At 40.1% G+C, this 20,328-nt stretch overlaps 7 non-coding genes across 7 annotated transcripts; all 7 read left to right on the forward strand.

The window, feature by feature from the left end:
• The first annotated feature begins 964 nt into the window (after positions 1 to 964).
• Positions 965 to 1,037, forward strand: TRNAM-CAU (transfer RNA methionine (anticodon CAU)). The gene has a single exon. It is a non-coding gene; the product is annotated as a tRNA-Met (tRNA).
• Positions 1,038 to 3,418: 2,381 nt separating this feature from the next.
• TRNAA-AGC (transfer RNA alanine (anticodon AGC)) lies at positions 3,419 to 3,491 on the forward strand. Its single transcript has one exon. It is a non-coding gene; the product is annotated as a tRNA-Ala (tRNA).
• Positions 3,492 to 4,973: 1,482 nt separating this feature from the next.
• Positions 4,974 to 5,046, forward strand: TRNAM-CAU (transfer RNA methionine (anticodon CAU)). The gene has a single exon. It is a non-coding gene; the product is annotated as a tRNA-Met (tRNA).
• Positions 5,047 to 11,914: 6,868 nt separating this feature from the next.
• On the forward strand, positions 11,915 to 11,987 carry TRNAM-CAU (transfer RNA methionine (anticodon CAU)). The gene has a single exon. It is a non-coding gene; the product is annotated as a tRNA-Met (tRNA).
• Positions 11,988 to 16,620: 4,633 nt separating this feature from the next.
• Positions 16,621 to 16,693, forward strand: TRNAM-CAU (transfer RNA methionine (anticodon CAU)). The gene has a single exon. It is a non-coding gene; the product is annotated as a tRNA-Met (tRNA).
• Positions 16,694 to 18,763: 2,070 nt separating this feature from the next.
• On the forward strand, positions 18,764 to 18,836 carry TRNAV-AAC (transfer RNA valine (anticodon AAC)). The gene has a single exon. It is a non-coding gene; the product is annotated as a tRNA-Val (tRNA).
• A 447-nt stretch (positions 18,837 to 19,283) lies between these two features.
• Positions 19,284 to 19,356, forward strand: TRNAA-AGC (transfer RNA alanine (anticodon AGC)). Its single transcript has one exon. It is a non-coding gene; the product is annotated as a tRNA-Ala (tRNA).
• Positions 19,357 to 20,328: the final 972 nt, after the last annotated feature.

Genomic DNA, 20,328 nt, shown 5'->3' on the forward strand with positions numbered 1-20,328 from the left:
AGCCCGCCAGGCTCCTCTGTCCATGGGATTTCCCAGCAAGAATACTGAAGTGGATTGCCGTTTCCTACTCTACGGGATCTTCCCCACCCAGGGATCAAACTTGGGTCTCTTGCATCTCCTGCATTGGCAGGTGGATTCTTTACCACTGAGCCACCTGGGAAGCCCTTGATTATATACCCTGAGACAGTCACCCTCACATTGTCTTTAAAAACCCTGCCTTCAAAGACTTTGGGGTATCTGAATCTTTTGAGCTGGTTCTCCTTGCTTGGCACCCTGCAATAAATCCTTCACCTTCCTTCATCACAACCTGATGGCAGCTGACTGGCTTTGCTGCTCTGAGGCCAGCACCCCAAAGTTTGGTTTAGTAAACTATGATAAATAGTTTTGTTGCCAAAACTCAATTAGACTACATGAAATAATCTCCATAAATCTCTTAGCATAATTAATAGCATATAAAGTTGAAAAAAATGGAAGACTTTTTAAAATTAAGTTCAGTTTATGTTTTTGTCGGGAAGAATGTCTCCAGTCACATAGATGCAAGTGGAGATATAAAGATAGAGAAGTATGGACTATAGACAAATTTGAAGGATACTGATTCAGTCAGTAAGAGAAATAATATTAACTGAGCACCTTCTATGTTTCTTCAACAAAGATCATGAAAGATGTAATTTCGGTTGAGGGCAGGAAACACAATGTCTTTCGAACACAAGACCAGCAAAAGACAGACACGATGAATTGTCCTTATTGCTGAAGTATAGATGGTCCTGTCTTAGGTTGAATACTGGAAAGGCATGGACTCTACCTTTCATAAATATGGACTCCTACCCATGTAGCATTGACTTAAACATTGTGATTTTCAAATAACATAGAGTAGATTCTTTAAAAGCTGAAAACAGATGAAATAGACATGCTTGGAAAATGCTGTTTCATATTTTAATTTCAATGTACAGACATTAAGTTGTCTGCCCTCTTAGCGCAGCTGGCAGCGCATCAGTCTCATAATCTGAAGGTCCTGAGTTCAAACCTCAGAGAGGGCAGGCCCTCACTTTTTTCACAGTTGGTCTGGTGAAAAGCCAAGTTGAAAGAAAAGAAAATGTGTGTGATCTGCGCTTAAAGAAATCAATACAAAAGAAAACTAGCAAATGCTGCCAGATAAGCATTGGATGCTGCTGCTGCTGCTGCTGCTAAGTCGCTTCAGTTGTGTTCAACTCTGTGCTACCCCATAGATGGCAGCCCACCAGGCTCCTCTGTCCACAGGATTCTCTAGGCAAGAATATTGGAGTGGGTTGCCATTTCCTTCTCCAAATCATGGGGTGGATGTTCCAATATTCAATATTCACTCAAGAAAATGGAATCAATTTTCTGGTTTGTTGCACTCTCAGCAGTTTGAGTGAAATGGATAAGAAATTTAGATTACACCAGAAAACAAAAGCTATACTGTATTTTTGATCTTCCTCTCCTCCTGGTGGAAGAAGCAAGGGAAGTTTTCTCTTCCAAATTCATGCTCTAAAGATTGTCCAACCACAGTTAAGACATGGGGAAGGGTAAAATCATTTATTTTTTAAATCATGTAACAAATATTTCTTGTTAATGCACTGTTCTGGGTGCAGTTGAGAATTTGGGGCTCTCCCACTCATTGTGTATGTCTCTATAGAAACAACTGTGATTGTTACAAGATTTTGGAAATAAGGCATATATATAGGAGGAGACAGTGGGGTAGCTTTTGTAGATCTAACCTGTAGATCTGGGGTAGTTTCTGTAGATCTAATCTGCACCACATTCTAGAAAGTGTCCTGAAAGTTTATTGATTTTATGCAAGTCATTTGATTAACCTTGCAAATAACCCAAATATCATCACTCCCATTTGAAAGATGGAATTGAATTTCAGGGAAGTTGAATCATTTTTCTCAAGTCTGTTAGCTTTAAGGAGCAAAACCAGACATGAAAAGCTGGTTGTTTGTTTGTTTTCTATATGAAATGATGTGAGCTTGTCTTTTAATTTAAGGTATAGTCTCATAGGTCTATAAGGAATACCAGTTCCTCCCTTCACACATTCATAGAACAAATTTTTAAATGAGTGTATTTAGTTTTCCACTCATCAGACACTAAATCAAAATCACTTCTGTGTCTGTCACCCAGGGTCCAGACTTCTAAGTGTCCTTGACTACTTCTTCTCCCTCAAATCTCTACATCCAGTGTCTTGACACATACTTAGATATTGTAGATCCTTCCTACACAACTCTCCAGAATCTTTCTCTTTCTTCTCATACATCTATGCCTTGATCTATTCTATGCTAATGGAGAAAGTATTCTGTGCCAGAGAGAGTCTTGGACTGGAGATGCAGAAAGACTCATGCTACTGCTAATCTCAGAAGCTAAAAGAATAAACCTCAATCCCTTAATATAACTTCTTTTTCATTCTCCTTAATTCCAGTTTCCCCATTTCCTACCTATATGGCATTCAAAATTAAAAATTTATCATAAAATGTTACCTTGATTACATAAGCTGTCTGCATGGGATTTTTTTCAAGTGTTCTTAAGCCTCCAGTTTTCTCGCCAGTGTATCTTCATGTGTCCAGGCTTTTCAACCACTGTTTCCCTTCATGTCTATTTTACACACAAAAACGCACATACACCCACTCCAATTGAACAGGTATATTTCTGAACACAGGAATCCCTACCTCCATGCTTTTTCCTTCCATCCTGTGTTCACTGTACATCTACATCCTACAATGTCCATGCATTTTTCCTTTTCTCTATGTCTCACCTCTAATTTCTGATGGCTTTTGTATGTAATAGTATGTACTTCTTTTTTGTTCTTGCATATAGCATAAATACATAACTTCTTAAGACCTGCCTCAGCAAGAATCCCATAAATATTCCAGAAATAAAGCAATGTGTAAGGTTCTGTAGTGTGGTGGTTATCATGCTTGCCTAACACGCTGGAGGCCCTTGGTTCAAAACTAAGCAGAAACAATTGCTCCCTTGTACCTTCTACCATCTGGGAAAACTCAGCCCTCTGCCTCTCCTAAAGGGAACCAGTGTTCATCTCATTTCTGTTGCTTTGCTGTTTTAGTTTCATGTTTAAGAAACAGATAGATTATCAATCTGAGATAGTCCGGCTGCATTAGCCCACTGTTCTGGGTGAGTCCTCCCAAATGGGATGTGGTCCCTTCTGTTGGAAAAATCTGAAATTCATAGTTTTTTGGCCAGATTTTGTCACAGTGACTTTCTTTTTTCCTTGGCAGAGGAATAGGTACCAACTGCTCTCTGGCCTTGGAGGATCCTTGAGAAGATGGACCCTTAGTCCAGCTTAAAGACCTTGACATTTCCTGAAGTTCTAGCAGCCTGGAAGAATGAATAATGACGTGGATACAGTCCACTGAAAAATGGAAGGAAAAAAATGCATGCTGGATGTGGGGAATTAGCTCAAGTGGTAGAGCGCTCGCTTAGCATGTGAGAGGTAGTGGGATCGATGCCCACATTCTCCAGTTTTTACTCTTTCAGCTGAGGAACTGTAAATCTTCTAAATTGTAGAAAGAAAGGAAAAAATTAGACACTTTGGACTCTTCCCTGGGTAAGGGCAAAACAGGACAGGCCTGGCTCTATTGGCCTTCAGTATGTACATCTCTCATTAATGATAAATCTAGTAGATTAGAAAAATCAACAAACACGTTGAAAAAATAAACACCACCATACATCAATGGATCGAACTGACCTTATAAAGCAAAATCACAATGAAGTTCTACCAAAGAGTTGAGGGAAAAGCAAGATCATATCAAAAATAAAAAATCAAGAATGGTCAGATTGAAGCAAAGGGACATTGTGGAAACAAACATTTTTTAAAGTATTATTTAGTTGTAAGTGCCAGGGAAGACTGAAAGTAGTGAAACCAGAAGAAGACTGTCTCTTGTCAATATACATACTAGCTCCAGAGGTTTGGGTGGTCAGATTTCTTCTGAATCAACTGGGCCTACTGCAGTGCCAAGCACAGAGCAGCTCCCCAATGAATATGTCCTGACTGAATGGAAAGGAAGTGATAGATTTAACAGAGTTTCACAAGAATAATAGTATTTGCCAGGACAGTGAATGTGGATTTTGAAGGTGGAGAATGAGCCAAAATTGACTTGGAAGTCTAAGTCCAGAACACCAGCACAGAAGATGTTAGGAATTAGAGTTTAGATGAATGAGTTATTTTGGAGAACAGACAGTGAGACCCTCAGCTGCAGCAGAAAAATAAAATCACAATTTGGAATTTAAAATCTGTTTCTCAATTCATGCTTTGCTACTTAGCAGCTCGGGGACCTTAACTTTTCTGAGTCTCCATTATATCTGAAAAATGTAAATTATGATGCATACTTCTGTTGCTGAAATTCAATTTGAATGTATGAAATCATCTCCATAAATCCCTTAGTATGATTTTAAGGCTGAAATAAATGAGAAGGTTTTGAATTAAGTTCAGTTTGTGTTTTTTGTAAGGAGAATATCTCTGGGCATGTAGATGCAACTGGAGACATAGAGTGAGATAAAGAAGTATGGAGTGCAGACAAATTTGAGGAATATTAATTCACTTAGTCAGTCAGTGAACTATTAATAGTATTAAGTGGGTACTTCTTAGGTTTCTTTTAAATATAAGGTATCAAGGAAAGTGTAAGAGTGACTGAGGTCTCTGAAGGATACAACAGGCAGATCATTAGATCACAAGAGGGAAAAAGAGCAGCAAAAAACTAGTACAATTGTTACTGGACCAGTACAAATGGTACTGCAGGCCAGAGGGTCCAGTTGTTGGGTATATGTTGGAAAGGTGTGGACTCTACCATTCCTGGATGTGGAACCCTTCAAGTGCAGCACTGGCTTAAATGGAATGATTTACAAGTAGCATGGTTACATTCTTTAAAAGTTGGAAACTGCTAGACATGACTGGAAAGTACTATTTTATGTTTTACTTTCAATGACAGAAGCTGGGATCATCTGCCCTCTTAGCGCAGTAGGCAGCGCATCAGTCTCATAATCTGAAGGTCCTGAGTTCAAGCCTCAGAGAGGGCAAGTGTTTTATATTTGTTGTTCAGCTCTGATGGGCAAGGCGAGTCAGAGCTCGAGGCGCCCCCCACCCCACCCCACCCACCGCCTCCGGACCTGCCTGAGCATCTACCCCAAAACCAGAATCTGTCCGTTTTACTATTTTATGACTTTCACCAACTCCTTTGACACTCACGGGGGGCTATCCCCGATCACTTTTCTCTGTAGGAAAATCAATTTAGAACTTTAGTTAATAAGTCTCCAGGGTATAATAAGGTGTGTTCCAATTCAAATCCCTCAGAAAGCTTTCTAACCTGCCTGACAGGTTTCCAGACTCTTGCAGCTACGCATGTGATTGTTCACAGCCTCCCAACCACAAGAGGCATGGGAAGCTTAAGATATTCTAACAATGCAGAGCCTCTTGGGGAGTTAGAAATTGTTAAAATAGAACTAATAGAGGAATTCTTTGTTGAGCTAATGCCTGCTGCCAAGTTTCCATATGACTTACCCACTGTGTCCCTGGGAGTGTATTGATTAATATAGTTGGTATATAGAAATATAAGTAGAAGCCTTAATGTTAATAATAACCCTAGACCCTTTAGCTAATAAATTCTTCCCTTGATTATCCCCCACTGCACCTTTGCCCTATAGGAATGCAACTCTATCTAGTGCTTTCAGGGAGTGGCACCGAACTTTAAGAAAAATCACCTCTGGAGAAAATAAGTTTTTCTGGTTGACTAACCTTTATCAGAAGTAAAATGTTAGCAGGTCTCCTGACCAGAAGATGATGTAAATCACCTAAAGCCTTTGTATCTGATAAGTTTGCAGAAAAAAAGCCTCGTTTCAATAAGGGTCAAGGACTGCTGACCTTGCATGACTTTGCACCCCCTATTACCTTCTATGTACAACTTAGGGTATAAAAGCTCCTTTTGAAAATAAAGCTACGGACCTTGCTCATTAAGCTTGGTCTCCCCGTGTCATTCTTTCTCTTTCCTTTTCCTTTTCAGGCTGATTCCCTGGAGCACAGGGGCCCTCTGCGTTCACTTTCCTGCCTGGGCTTCTAAGACCCACTCGAGAAGGTGCCTAAGGTGGGGCACCTTCCGAGATTCAAAAGGGTGCCTTCGGCCTTCGTGAACAGAGCAAGTCCCGTGCTGGGTCCTTATTGGCTTTCTGCGTAAACCAAGGAATATCAGCCTCTTTTCTCTCCTCTATTTTCTTAACTGCAAAATTCTTTCCTTATCTCTTTCTCTATCCTTAATCGCCAATGCCATCCTCCCAGAGGAATCCCTGGATCCAACCAGGGCTGGACCCCAGTAGTTCAGCCTTGTCTGACTCTTTGTGACCTCACAGACAGTGGCACTCCAGGCTTCCCTGTCCTTCACCATCTCCCAGGCTTCCCTGTCTTTCACCATCTCCTGGAGCTTGCTCAAACTCATGTCTATTGAGTTGGTGATGTCATCCAACCATCTCATCCTCTATTGTTCCCTTCTCCTCCTGCCTTCAATCTTTCCCAGCATCAGGGTCTTTTCCAATGAGTCAGTACTTCACATCAGGTGGCCAAAGTATTAGAGTTTCAGCTTCAGCATCAGTCCTTCCAGTGAATATTCAGGACTGATTTCCTTTAGAATTGACTAGTTTGATCTCCTTGCAGCCCAAGGGACTCTCAAGAGTCTTCTCCAAAACCACAGTTCAAAAGCATCAATTTTTTGGCACTCAGCTTTCTTTATAGTCCAACTCTCACATCCATACATGACTACTGGAAAAACCATACCTTTGACTAGACAGACCTTTGTCAGTAAAGCAATGTCTTTGTTTTTTAATATTCTGTCTAGGTTTGCCATAGTTTTTCTTCCATGGAGCAAGCGTCTTTTAATTTTGTGGCTGCAGTCACCATCTGCAGTGATTTTGGAGCCCAAGAAAATAAAGTCTCTCACTGTGTCCATTGTTTCTCCATCTAGTTTTCCATGAAGTGATGGAACCAGATGCCATGATCTTCGTTTTTTTAATCTTGAGTTTTAAACCAGCTTTTTCACTCTCCTCTTTCACCCTCATCAAGAAGCTCTTTAGTTCCTCTTCACTTTCTGCCGTAAGGGTGGTTTCATCTGCATATCTAAGATTACTGATATTTCTCCCAGCAATCTTGACTCAAGCTCGAGCTTCATCCAGCCTGGCATTTTGCATGATGTACTCTGCATATAAGTTAAATAAGCAAGGTGACAATACAAAGCCTTGATGTATTCCTTTCCCAATTTGGAACCAGTTTGTTGTCCCATGTCCAGTTCTAGCCATTGCTTCTTCACCTGCATACAGGTTTCTCAGGAGGTAGGTAAGGTGGTATTCCCATCTCTCTAAGAATTTTCCACAGTTTGTTGTGATCCACACAGTTAATGGCATAGTCAATGAAGCGGAAGTAAATGTTTTTCTGAAATTCTCTTGCTTTTTCTATGATCCAACGGATGTTGGTAATTTGATCTTTGGTTCCTTTGCCTTTTCTAAATTCAGCTTGTACATCTGGAAGTTCTTGGTTCAGGTACTGTTGATGATTAGCTTGGAGGATTTTGAGTATGACCTTGCTAGCATGTGAAATGAATACAGTCTGTGGTAGTTTGAACATTCATTGCCTTTCTTTGGGATTAGAATGAAAACTGACTTTTTCCAAGCCTGTGGCCACTGCTGAGTTTTCCAAATCTGCTGGCATACTGAGTGCAGCACTTTAACACCATCATCTTTTAACAGCATCATCATCACTCTTCACCTGTACAGCTCAATGCCCATATTTTTTCCTTCACTGTAACATGCTCTTGTGTCTTATTTCCGATGGCTCTTATCTGTAATATTTTGTACCTTTTTATTGTTGTATCATATGGTGTAGATATATAATTTCTCATGACCTGCCTCAGTAACGATGGAAAAACATCTTAAAATAGAACAAAGCGTGAGTTTCCCTAGTGTAATGGTCATCATGCTCGTCTAACACGTGAGAGGTCTTTGGCTGGAAACCGAGCAGAAACAGCTATGTTTTTTGCCTTCCACCATCCAGGGAAAATCAGTTCACCTTCTCCCTTAAAAGGAATCAGTGATCATCACACCCCTGCTGGTTTGTCATTTTCATCTCATTTTTAAGAAAGATAATCATCCTAAGGTAGTCCTGTTGTATTAGCTGGCTGTTCTGGGTGAATCCTCCCATCTGGGACATTTTCACTTCTATCTCAGAAAGTCTGAAACGTGAAATTTGGAGCACCAAATGTTTCCCATGGCTACTTTTCACCCCTTTTCCTTAGAGGAGGAATAGGTACCAATCTCACTTTTGCTTCGAGTCATCTTTGGGAAGACGTGCCCTTAGCAGTCCTGGTTTCAAGCGAATAATGGAGATGGTACTCTGAAAGACTGGAGGAAAGAGCTCAATAAAGGTGGGGAATTAGCTCAAGTAGAAGAGCACTTGCTTAGCATGAGAGAGGTAGTGGGGTTGATACCCACATTCTCCAGTTTTTAAGAAGCACTGGCAAAAAAAATATACATCCAAATTGCAACTTTGGATTGCAACCTGAAAAAAGAATGTGTAGATAGAACAATAGTAAATACTTAATCCAAATGACAAAGAAGCAAGTGTACTTTAAAAAAGGGACAGAACCTCAAGGACAAACAGGAAAATAGCAAAGTTCTTACATTCACATCATTGGAAACTCAATAGAGGAAGAAAGGAAACATTGCAGGGGGGATTGATTACCCAAATCTGGCAAAAGATATAAACCAGAATAAAACATTCAGCAACCCTAAAGCAGGATAAAATGAAATAAACCCACAGGCAGACAGATGACAGTTATACTGCTTGAAACTAGAAAGGGGGGGAATGCTCTAAAGTACCAGAAGAAAATGCAAGAGAAACTGCAATCTGAATGATTGTTAATTTCTCATCAGAAACTGTAAGAACCATAACTAAATAACATGATTTTTATGTTATTTTGAAAGAAAAGACCTGTCAATCTAATAGCTAAATATAGCAAAAATACCCTTCAGACAGACATAAAGTTTACCTTCTCATTTGAAGGTAAACTGAGTGACTCCATTGCTAATGAAAGTTCTAGAAAAGAGTAATGCTGTGAGTCAAGAAAAATGATACTAGAGGGAAATAAATAGGATAGTATAAATGAAGAAAGTTAACCAAAATTTCAGAAACAGAAACTCGTTTGAAATTAAATAGCCCATATTGGAGGTTTACTAGGACTGCAGCCTGGGAAACAGATTTAAGAAGCACAGGAGTTGTGTTCCATTGGATTACAAAATGAAGGAAGCTTATTAAAGGGAAAAACTGCAAGGCCACACAGTGACGTAAGTTGTTTGTCTAGCATTGTAATTGATGCTAACAAGAAGAAAGACAGCTTATTAAGCAAGAATTGGTTAGGGTCTGCAATGGTTACTTAGTTACAAGGGGAAACCTTGAGACTACAAGTTTGCAGCTGGTGGATGTTGTTCCGACTATGGCTGGTGGTGGCCCTGGGTTTGGCACAGTGATATAGGGACTGGTCTAAGGCCAGATCCTCAAAGGCCGTCCTCCCCATTTTTGTATGCCTAAACTGTGGTTACTCCCTTATGACTTCAATTTGTTGTTGGAACCATAGAAGAGAAGGAAATAACTGGGAAAGCATAATAGATTTTTACATTCCTCTTTAATTCTTTAAAGTATGTTTGATGCTTGAAAGTGAAAATCATTACATTGTCTGATGGAATTTTCATTGTATCTATATGTACTATATGAAGGGGTTGTGGTAAAGGGACTAAATGGTGGTGAGGTCTATACACAACTTGAATGGTAATTTATTGATTCTAAGTATACTGTGAAATATTAAGGATGTATATGGTAATCAATACATCACCTACTAACAATGTTTAAATAAGTCAAGTAAGGGTAGGGAGGAAGAGGAGCAAAGAAAAACAAGAAACAAAGGAAACAAGCTATTAATAAATTATTTAGTAAATCTAAAAGCAAACTTATTAATAATAATATTATTTGAGTTATTATAGTCAGCAATTTATTTTTAATGCATTCTAACAATCCAGATATATCAGATAAAATCAGTTTGTCACAATATATTAAAAATATATATGCTGATTAGAAGAAATCCACTTCAAATACAGTTAGTTGTGAGATGAAAAGCTGTACTCAAGATTAAAAATTACATAGGAGATTGAAAGCAAAGAATAGGAAAACAGACCTCATGCAAGCATTAATAATAAAAAAAAATAAAGTAGATATATTACTATAAGACTAAGTAGATTTCAAAGCAGAGAAAAATTCCAGGCATTAATTTGAAGAAGTGAAGTCGCTCAGTTGGGTCCGACTCTTTGCGACCCCATGGGTTACCACCCATGGCCTACCAGGCTCTGCCTTCCTTGGGATTTCCCAGGCAAGAATACTGGAGTGGGCTGCCATTTCCTTCTCCAGGGGATCTTCCCAACTCAGGGATCGAACCTGTGTCTCCTGCATTGCAGACAGACACTACCATCTGAGCCACCAAAGCCATACAATTATAAGATGTCAACTCACTAATAAAATAACTATCCTAAATTTGTATGCCTCTGACCACAGAGCTTCAAAAACCATAAGCAATAGCTAATGAAACTGAAAAGAAACATAGAAAAGTCCTCAATTATTGTTGAAGATGTCAACAATCCTCTCTCTTTAATTGATAGATCTAGTAGATAACAAATTGGAAAATTTGTGTGGGACTAAACACTATCCACCACTGAATCTAAATGACCTTATTAAGTAAAATTTCAGTGTCAGTAAAAAGAAGGATCAAAGAGTTGAGAGAAAAGCAAAATTATATCAAAACAAAGAAACCAAAAATTGTCAGTGTGAAGCAGAAAAGTGGTATTTTAGAAAGAGTTATTTAGCTGTAAATGCCAGGGAGACTGAAAGTGGTGAAACTGGAAGTGGATCATTCCTTGTCCATATTTATCCTTCCAACTCCTGAGGCCTGGGGGTAATCAGATTCCCTTTCAGTCCCCTAAGCCTGCAACAGTGCCTAGCACAGAGCAGCTCCACAACAATAATGCGCTGAATGAATGCAAAGTAAGTGATAGATTCAAAAAAGCTGCACAAGAATAATGTTTAGTATTTGGCAGATCATTTGATATGGATTTTGAAGGACTTGGAAGTCTAAGCCCAAAAGTCCAGCACAGAAGTTGGGAATTAGTGGGTGTGAGCTGGAGTAGAGAGAGAACTCACAATTTGAAATCTAATAATTTCTCTCAATTCATACTTTGCTGTTTAACAGAAATATTACTTAACTTCTCTGAGCCTTCATTTTGTCTGGGAAGTACAAAATATGATACACAGGTTTATTACCTAAATTCAAGTGGACTATATGAAATAATCTCCATAAATCTCTTGGTATGAATTAGTATGTAAGGCTTAAAAAACAAGGTGGCTTTTTGTCATTTTGCCGTTTTTGTAGGAAGAATGTCTCCAGCCATGTAGGTACGAATGGAGATGTGGAGTAAGACAGAGAAGTCCAGATTTGAGGACTATTGATTCACTCAGTGGACTAATATTAACTAGGCAACTCCTGTGTTTCTTTCAACATGGAGATCACGGAAAATGTAAGATCAGCTGAGATTTCTGAGGGCAGGAAAAGGCACATCTTTGGAATACAAGACTAAGAAGACAGCACATTAATTGTCCCTAGCCATGCAGCCAAGATGATCTTATTTTGGGGTGAATACTGGGAAAGGCATGGACTGCATCATTCCTAATGTGGACTCCACTGGGTTTGTCATTGGTTTATTGGAATGATTTTCAAGTATTCATTAAAAACTAGGAACTGATAAAAGTGTGGGTGGTCGGAAAATACTATTTCCTCTCTACTTTCAATACATAGTACTCACACCGTCTGCCCTCTTAGCGCAGTAGGCAGCGCGTCAGTCTCATAATCTGAAGGTCCTGAGTTCGAGCCTCAGAGAGGGCAGATAATACTTTTTTTGGCCTGGCTAAAGTTATGTTGCAGGAAAAACCCAACAGCAAGTAAAATTAGGTGGGCACCAGCAAAACATTTGAAAAATGACCGAATATTTGCTTAGAAGGTTGAAATTAGATTTCAAGTTTGTTGCAATTCCCAGTAACTTCAGTAAAATCATTGGTGAAAAAGTTTAGATTCACCGGAAAGATTTCAGATCAAAAAGAGAGTTAGGACATGGGAATTAGGGTCAATGTTACAAAGCCTTCTTTGCACTCAAAGCTTGTGGGAAAGATACTTGTTTCCACCAGTTTTGCTCTATCATTCCTTCTCCACAAGACCTGAGTCCTCAGAAGACCTTTCCTGAACCCAACTTCGGGAAATATTGGATTTCTTTTTAAAATGAAGATTTATAAATCTCTGGTTCTTTTCTTATTTCACCCAGAAGAGAGCACAGACTTGGTCTTTGACCAATATTCTCTGTCGCAAACAGTTGGACTCAACTGAGTGACTGAGCACACATGCACCCACTTTGACATCATACTACAACAAGGACAAAAAACGTGCTGTGAAGGAAGTGAGCATGATCTGTACTGGAGTATGCTAGCCTTTCCTTCTCAAAATGCATGACTTTTGGCTTGTGGGACAGTGGACCTCCCATCCTTGTAAACAGAGAGAATCTGGTGAAAAGAAGGCTATTTTGTAATTGACATTTATGGGACCTATTGACCTGGGGCGGAGAAGGCGATGGCACCCCACTCCAGTACTTTTGCCTGGAAAATCCCATGGATGGAGGAGCCTGGTAGGCTGCAGTCCATGGGGTCGCTAAGAGTCGGACATGACTGAGCGACTTAGCTTTCACTTTTCACTTTCATGCGTTGGAGAAGGAAATGGCAACCCACTCCAGTGTTCTTGCCTGGAGAATCCCAGGGACGGGGGAGCCTGGTGGCTGCCGTCTATGGGGTCACACAGAATCGGACACGACTGAAGTGACTTAGCATAGCATAGCATTGACCTGGGGAAAGAGAGAAGTCTGTTGAGGGACAATTAAAGAAACAAGATGGACAACACAACTTGTGGGTCTGAGGACTGAGTTTGCCTGGGTCTGAGAGAGAACCAGAAAGATCCAAATTGTCAAAAACAAAATAAAAAAGATGTGAAATCAGGGGAATTCTTAGAGTAAACTCATAAACAAGAATAGGAGTAGGATCTTTGGGTAGTTCTTCCTTATGGAAGTTTCTTACCCATCCATTCCAGCCCAACCATCACAGTACCTGTAATGACAGTCTAAATTAACACCTTCAGAAATATCTCCAAGAATTGAAACAATCTGGTGATATTTGACTTCCACATATAGAATCTCAAATAGAATTTTTCCTCTTTGCACATGCAGCTAAAATATTTTAAATGAGGCAGGAGGGATTCCAGCAGGTAATACAGGAAATATATTTAACAGCATTAGTGATCAGATCCTGATGAAGTCCAAAAATAGGAAGGAATGTTAAAGAGGGTCATGATTCTACCATGCAGAACTATGAACAGCCCTTGAACTTTGCTTTTCACTGAAAGACTTCCCTCTCCTTTAACTGTATCTTAAGCTTCTTCAGACACAAAGAATCCTATGGATGATGCCCTTGGAGGCTCTGTGAAAGGGTGGTCCTTCAGCAAGTCCACAATTTGGTTAGGCCTTTGGCACCACAGTCTTGAAATAAGCTGGAAATTTTCTTACATTTTGACTTTTCTATGGGTATTTGGTAACTGGGCTCTGTCTGGGTTTCCCAAATGCACACAGAGGACTTTTCTTCACCTCTCAGATTCTGACTAATATAACTTCTCATGTTGAATCAGACTTAGTAATATGCCTACTTCTTGGCACTCAGTCCCTAAGTCAAATGTTACTTTGCTACTGAGACCCCCTCCCTAGCTAATGCCTCTTATCGTGATTTCAATCTGTCCATCAACTTATGCCACTTTCCTCACAAGCACTGTGTTTTAGAAATTGTCTTATGAATTTACATTTAAAGTTCCTGTCTCTCCTCTAGAATATAAGGATCTTGAGGCTCAAATCATTGTGTCCTCAGTGCCTGGAGTTAAGGCATAAATATGGCTTCTGCCTTGAAATGGAAGTATTAGGTAATAGGGAATCGGTAGATCAAATATAAGTGAATAATTTAATAAATTATTTTATTAACTTCCAAAATGTTACTCTCCACATGTGCCGATTTATTTTGCTCTTTCTTTATGCCTTACTTGATGTTTTAAATTTTATTGATGAATGGCAGTTTATATGACTTAAAATTTTCCCAGACAGAATTTTCTACTTTCCAATTAGTGAACAACAAAAAAAGATGTAAGGGAACACAGATGTTTAGGACTCCTGTTACAAAAGTCACAACAGATAGCAGTTTAGTGTTAGTCACTCAGTCGTGTCCGACTCTTTGTGACCCCATGGACTGTAGCCCATCAGGCTCCTCTGTCCATGGGATTCACCAGGCAGAATATCCAAATGGGTGGCCATTCCTGTCTCCATGATAACAGTTTAAAGTTGAGTGAAAGCTAGAACAAATTAAAAGCCTATTTCCTTTTGCATGTATCTTCTTACAACCATTTTTTTCTACATGGGTTCTTAATATCTGGTTTCTTTTCAGTCAACAGTGAAACCCCAAAATGTTCCCTCTGTCTCTTCTTTTTCCCATGGTGACTTTCCCCTTCTTTCTTCAGCAGAGGAATAGATACTAATCACACTATTGCCTTAGGCATCTTTGAGAAGATGTGCCCTTAGTCCAGTCCTGGTTTCATTTTAAGGACCTTGAAATTTCCTGAAGTTCAGGCTGCTCAGAAGAGTAAATACAGTGAGGATGGTACTCTTAAAAGCTAGAGGAAAAAACATAAGTATGAAGGCGGGGAATTAGCTCAAGTGGTAGAGCGCTCGCTTAGCATGTGAGAGGTAGTGGGATCGACGCCCACATTCTCCAGTTTTGGCTCCTTCAACTAAGGAGCTCCAGCTAACAACCACAAATCTCGCAACCTATACAAAGAAATGAGAAAAGCAGACACACATTGCACTCTCCTCTGGGCAAGGACAAGACTGGCTCTACGTCCCTGACCACTGAGCTTCAAAACTCATGAACTGAAGCTGATAAACTTGAAAGGAAAAACAGAGAAGCCCACAGTTATCATTATAGGTGTCAAAACTTCTCTCATTAATGATAGATCTAGTAGTTAAGAACACCATTCACCAATGGATCTAATTGACCTGACAGAGCAAAATCGCAATATAGAAAGGTGGAAAGAAGAGCCAAAGAGTTGAGAGAAAAGCAAGATCATATCAAAACTAAAAAATCAAGAATGGTCAGAGTGAAGCAGAGGGACATAATGAACACAGTCATTACTTGGCTGTAAATGCCAGGAAGACTCAAAGTGGTGAATCTGGACGAGGATTGTCCCTTGTGCATATATATCCTTCTAACAGAAGTCTGGGTGATCATATTCCTTCTGAATCACCTGAAGCTACTACAGTGCCAGGCACAGAGCAGCTCCCCAATGAATATGAGCTGACTGAATGGAAAGGAAGTGATAAATTCAAGAGAGCTTCACAAAGTAATGTTCAGATTTGCCAATATTATTCAGCGAAAGTGGATTTTGAAGGAAGAGAATGAGCCAAAGTTTGACTTGGAAGTCTAAGCCTGAAAGGCCAGCAGAGAGGAGACTGGGAATTAGAGTGTGTATGAATGAGCTATTGTGGAGAAGAATGTACAGTGAGATTATCAGCTGCAGCAGAAAAAAATAACATAATTTGGAATTAGATAATCTGCTTCTCAATTCAGACTTTACGGTTTAGCAGACACATTACTTCTCTGAGTTACCAACATATGTGGAAAATGCAAATTATGACACCTAGTTGTGAAAATTCAATTGGAATATATGAAATAATCTTCATAAATCTCTTAGTGTAATTAATAGCCCAATAGGCTGAAGAAAAACAGGGAGGTTTTTTTGCTAAATTCTGTCTGTAGTTTTTTTTTTGTTTGTTTTTTTCCAGTCTGTGTTTTTTGTAGAGAGAACATCTCCTGTCGTGTTCATGCAAGTGGAGATGTAGAGTGAGACAACGACATATGGAGTGTAGATAAATTTGAGGCGTATTCATTCACTCAGTCAGTGAATTAATATTAACTGGGTATCTCCTAAATTTCTTTTGAATATAAGGAAAATGCAAGAGTGAGACCCGCTCCAGTGTTCCTGCCTGGAGAATTCCAGAGACGGGGGAGCCTGGTGGGCTGCCGTCTCTGGGGTCACACAGACTCGGACACGACTGAAGGAAGCGACTTAGCAGCAGCAGAAGCAGCAAGAGTGAGATCTCTGAGGGAGAGAAGAGGCCAATCATTGGAACACAAGAGAGGAAAAGAGCCGCAAAAGACAGGATTGTTCCTGGTCTTGCTGGCCAGAGTGTCCAACTGGTGGATGTATACCGTAAAGGTGTGGACGCCATCATTTCAGAGCGTAGAATCCGCCAGGTGCAGCATTGTCTTATATGGAATGGTTTTCAAGGAGCATTGGCTACATTTTTTTAAAACCTGGAAACATAGATGTGCCTGAAAAATATTATTTCATATTTTAATTAGAATGTGAAAGCTTCACCTTGTCTGCCTTCTTAGCGCAGTAGGCAGCGCGTCAGTCTCATAATCTGAAGGTCCTGAGTTCGAGCCTCAGAGAGGGCAGCTTTGTTTTTTTCCTCCACAATCGAACTAGCCTAATGTTACTCTGCTAAAAAGAAAACGTATACAGGCTACACCAAAACCAAACCGAAAGGAACAAACAAAAAATCAACATAAAATAACTCTGGGAGTTAGTGAAGGACAGGGAAGCCTGGGGCGCTGCAGTCCGTGGCGTCCCAAAGAGTCAGACACTCCCAATGGCAATTAAGGAATGGAAGATGTAAAATCATTTATTCTTTTTATCATGAAACAAATAATTCTTGTTTACACAACTATTCTGGGTGCAGTGAATCAAGAGTGAATAAGATCTCCAAATTTCCTTCCTTGTGGAGCTACATCCCTCCATCTTTTGCTTCTTTTAGAGTGCCAGGATGCAGAGAGCTTGAAGATTTGACTAATGTGGTTTTTGAGGGTTCTTACACTTTATCTCTGACATTCTGTGAGCTTGGAGGCTGGAGGGAGAAAGCGGAGACAGAGGTCACTTCTGGCATGCTGACAGGGTAGACAGTGTAGTAGCCTTTTCAGGATAATCAGATATCTTGAAACCACTTTATTCTTTGGGGACCAGAGACAATATGGGGACATATGTGATTGTGGGATTCCAATTTTGCCCAGTTGATTTTCCTTTAAAATGTGAAAGAGAAATGATACTCTGTTTTACTCCTTATATACGTTACCAAAATGATACTCAGAGATGGATTTATGAAGGTTATGTTGTCCAGAGCTTCCTTCCTGCAGATTTGACCTTGCTGTTGCTTCCCCTTAAGGGTTCAAGGAAGGGAGGCACCTTCAGGCTGCAGAAAGCACCATGGTAGTTACCTCTTTCTATTTTATGCCTCTCTGACCCTTTGAAAGATGGATGACCACCACTGGGGACTTGGAATACCGAATACAAAAGAATTAAAAGGAATGGAAAAAATCCTTTTTTCAGCACTGGGTGCTAAAAATGATACTACATGTTTATTAATCTTATGCAAGTTGTTTGATTTAACTTTGCAGTTCGTCCAAATATCATTATTCCCATTTTACAGAGAAAATTGAAGCTTAGAATAGTTGAACCATCTTTTTTTTCAGTTCGCATGGCTCTACGGAGCAAAACCAGAAGCACAAAGCTGATTTTTTTTTTTTTCCCTGTATTAAAATGTAGCCTTTTCCTTTAACCCTGCACTTAGTCTTTTCCTCCAGACCAATTCATTCATTAATTCACTATTATTATAAATGAGAGGATTTAATCTTCCATGCATCAGATATTAATTCACAATCACTTGTGTTTACCACCCAGATTCAAGTATTCTACATGCCTTTGACTCTTTCTTCTCCTTCAAATCTCTACATCCAGTATCTTGATATGTGCTTAAATGCCGTAGCTCTTTCCCGCACAGCTCTCCAGAATCTTTCTTTCTTCTCATGCACCTATGCCTTTGTCCATTCTGTGTTTGTGTAGGATGTATTCCAAGCCAGCTAGTGTACCGGGCCGCAGGTACGGAAAGACTCATGCTATTATTAATCTCAGAGCTTAAAAAATAAACCTCAATCCTTTAAGATGTTACAACTTCTTTTTCTTTCTCTCTAATTCTATTTTCTCCATTTCCTACCTATTTGGCATTCAAAATAAAAAAGTTTCATAAAATATTTTTATTTTAAAGCCATGTGCCTGCATGTTTTTCAAGGGTTTTTAAGTCTCCCCAATTTTTTTCCCAATGTATCTTCATGTGTCCAGACTTTTTCAATCACTGTTTCTCTCCATGTCTATTTTACACACGCACACACATGCACTCACACACTCTCTCACTCCACTCCTACTACACAGGTATATTTCTGAACACAGGAATTCCTACCATCCTGACTGTTCCTTCCATGCTGTTGATTCTTTATCCTCACACCTCAATGTCTGTATTTTTTTTTACTCTGTTTCATAGGATCTCACTACTTATTTTTGATAGTTCTTATTTGTAACAGGCTTTTTTGTTTGTTTGGTTTGGTTTGGCTATTCTCTTATGTGATGCAGATGTGAAACCATTCATGAGCCACCTCAGCAAGAATTGAGTATCTCAAAAACAGGATATGGTGTGAGTTTCCGTAGTGTAGTGGTCATCACGCTCGCCTAACACGCGAGAGGTCCTCGGTTCGAAACCGAGCGGGAACAATGGCTACTCTTTTACCTTCAGTCATCCGGGGGAAAATCAGTTCACTGCCTCCCCTGAAAGGAACGAGTTATCAACCCACTTCTTTTTGTTGTTTGGGTCCTCTTTTTAAGAAACAGATAATCATCCTGAGATAGTCTCGTCTGTTCTGGATGACTCCTTCCAACTGGGACGTGTTCTCTTCTGTCCCAGAAAATCAGAATCGGGAACCTTTGGAGTGCCAAACTTTTCCTATGACTACTTTCTCCTTTCCTGGCAGAGAAGTAGGTACCAATTGCGCTCTTCCCTCGGGGCATCTCTGAGACGATGTATCCTTAGCCCAAATTCTGATTCCCATTAATGGGCTTGACATTTCCTGAAGTTTGGACCACCCAAAAGAAAGAAAAATGGAGAGGGTATGTTGATAAACTGCAGGGTGGGGGGAGAAGCGAAACATAAGACCTAACGGTGGGGGATTAGCTCAAATGGTAGAGCGCTCGCTTAGCATGCGAGAGGTAGTGGGATCGATGCCCATATCCTCCAGTTTTACTCTCAACTGAGGCGCTCTGATCTTCCAATCTCTATAAAGAAATTAGATACTTTAGACTCTTAGGGAAAGGACAAGACAGGATAGCGAGGGCTCTACTGGTTAGTACATCTACTACCAACGTATGACGTGTTATGCTACAGAATAGCTGAGTCATCTCAAGGGATATGCCCAGTTGGTCTTTTTTCCCCCTCCGTTTCTTCATGCACTTGGCCGCAAGGCGGCCCAATCCTGAGAAGCGCAGGGCAGGGCAGGGTCAATAAAGCCCCAACTTTCTTGTCAGGGGCAGAAACCGAGTGCCCCAAGTAACCAAAAAATATGGGGAAAGACCCTATGGGAAGCAAATACGTGAAGTTATTAGTTAGCTTCTGGATGCACCCGCGAGCTGTGAATAAGTGGCTCTGATCCTGAATAACAACCAATAATCGAATTGCTTAGATGGAAAATGACCAGCTCATCCTCGCATAGATTTTCTTCCTCTTTGAGCATCTTGGCCTGCTCGAGACCCCTCATCTCCCTTCCACTGTTTTCCTCCACTGGCTATAAAGTTGGCTTGTCAGTTAAGACATCTCCAGCTCTGACATGTGTGAAACCATACAAGGGGGGAAAAATCAGAAAGATCCGATTTATCACACGTCCAATATTTCAATGTCCAATATTTCTCTGTCTTCTTCGGGCTCATAAAAAAAAAAAAGTAAAGACTCTCCCTGCCCCCCCCCCCCCCCCAAGTCAATGTTTTCTATGTCTGTATTGAGTTGTAGTCAAGAGCTCAAGGAGATGCGCAGGAGGAGAATGCGGGCATAGACCCTGCAGGCACCAATCAGTGAAGTTAGTGAAGTACAATTCGCCGCGACAGTCTATTTTGAGCTCGTGGTTATTTCAGCACTAGAAGTTTTATGCCCTCCTTGGTTTTTCGGGACTAATATGAAGACTCAAGTGTCACTGCTGTCAAGGCGGAGCATCTCTAG

The sequence above is a fragment of the Bos javanicus genome, chromosome 23, assembly GCF_032452875.1.
Source record: "Bos javanicus breed banteng chromosome 23, ARS-OSU_banteng_1.0, whole genome shotgun sequence".
Lineage (NCBI taxonomy): Eukaryota > Metazoa > Chordata > Mammalia > Artiodactyla > Bovidae > Bos > Bos javanicus.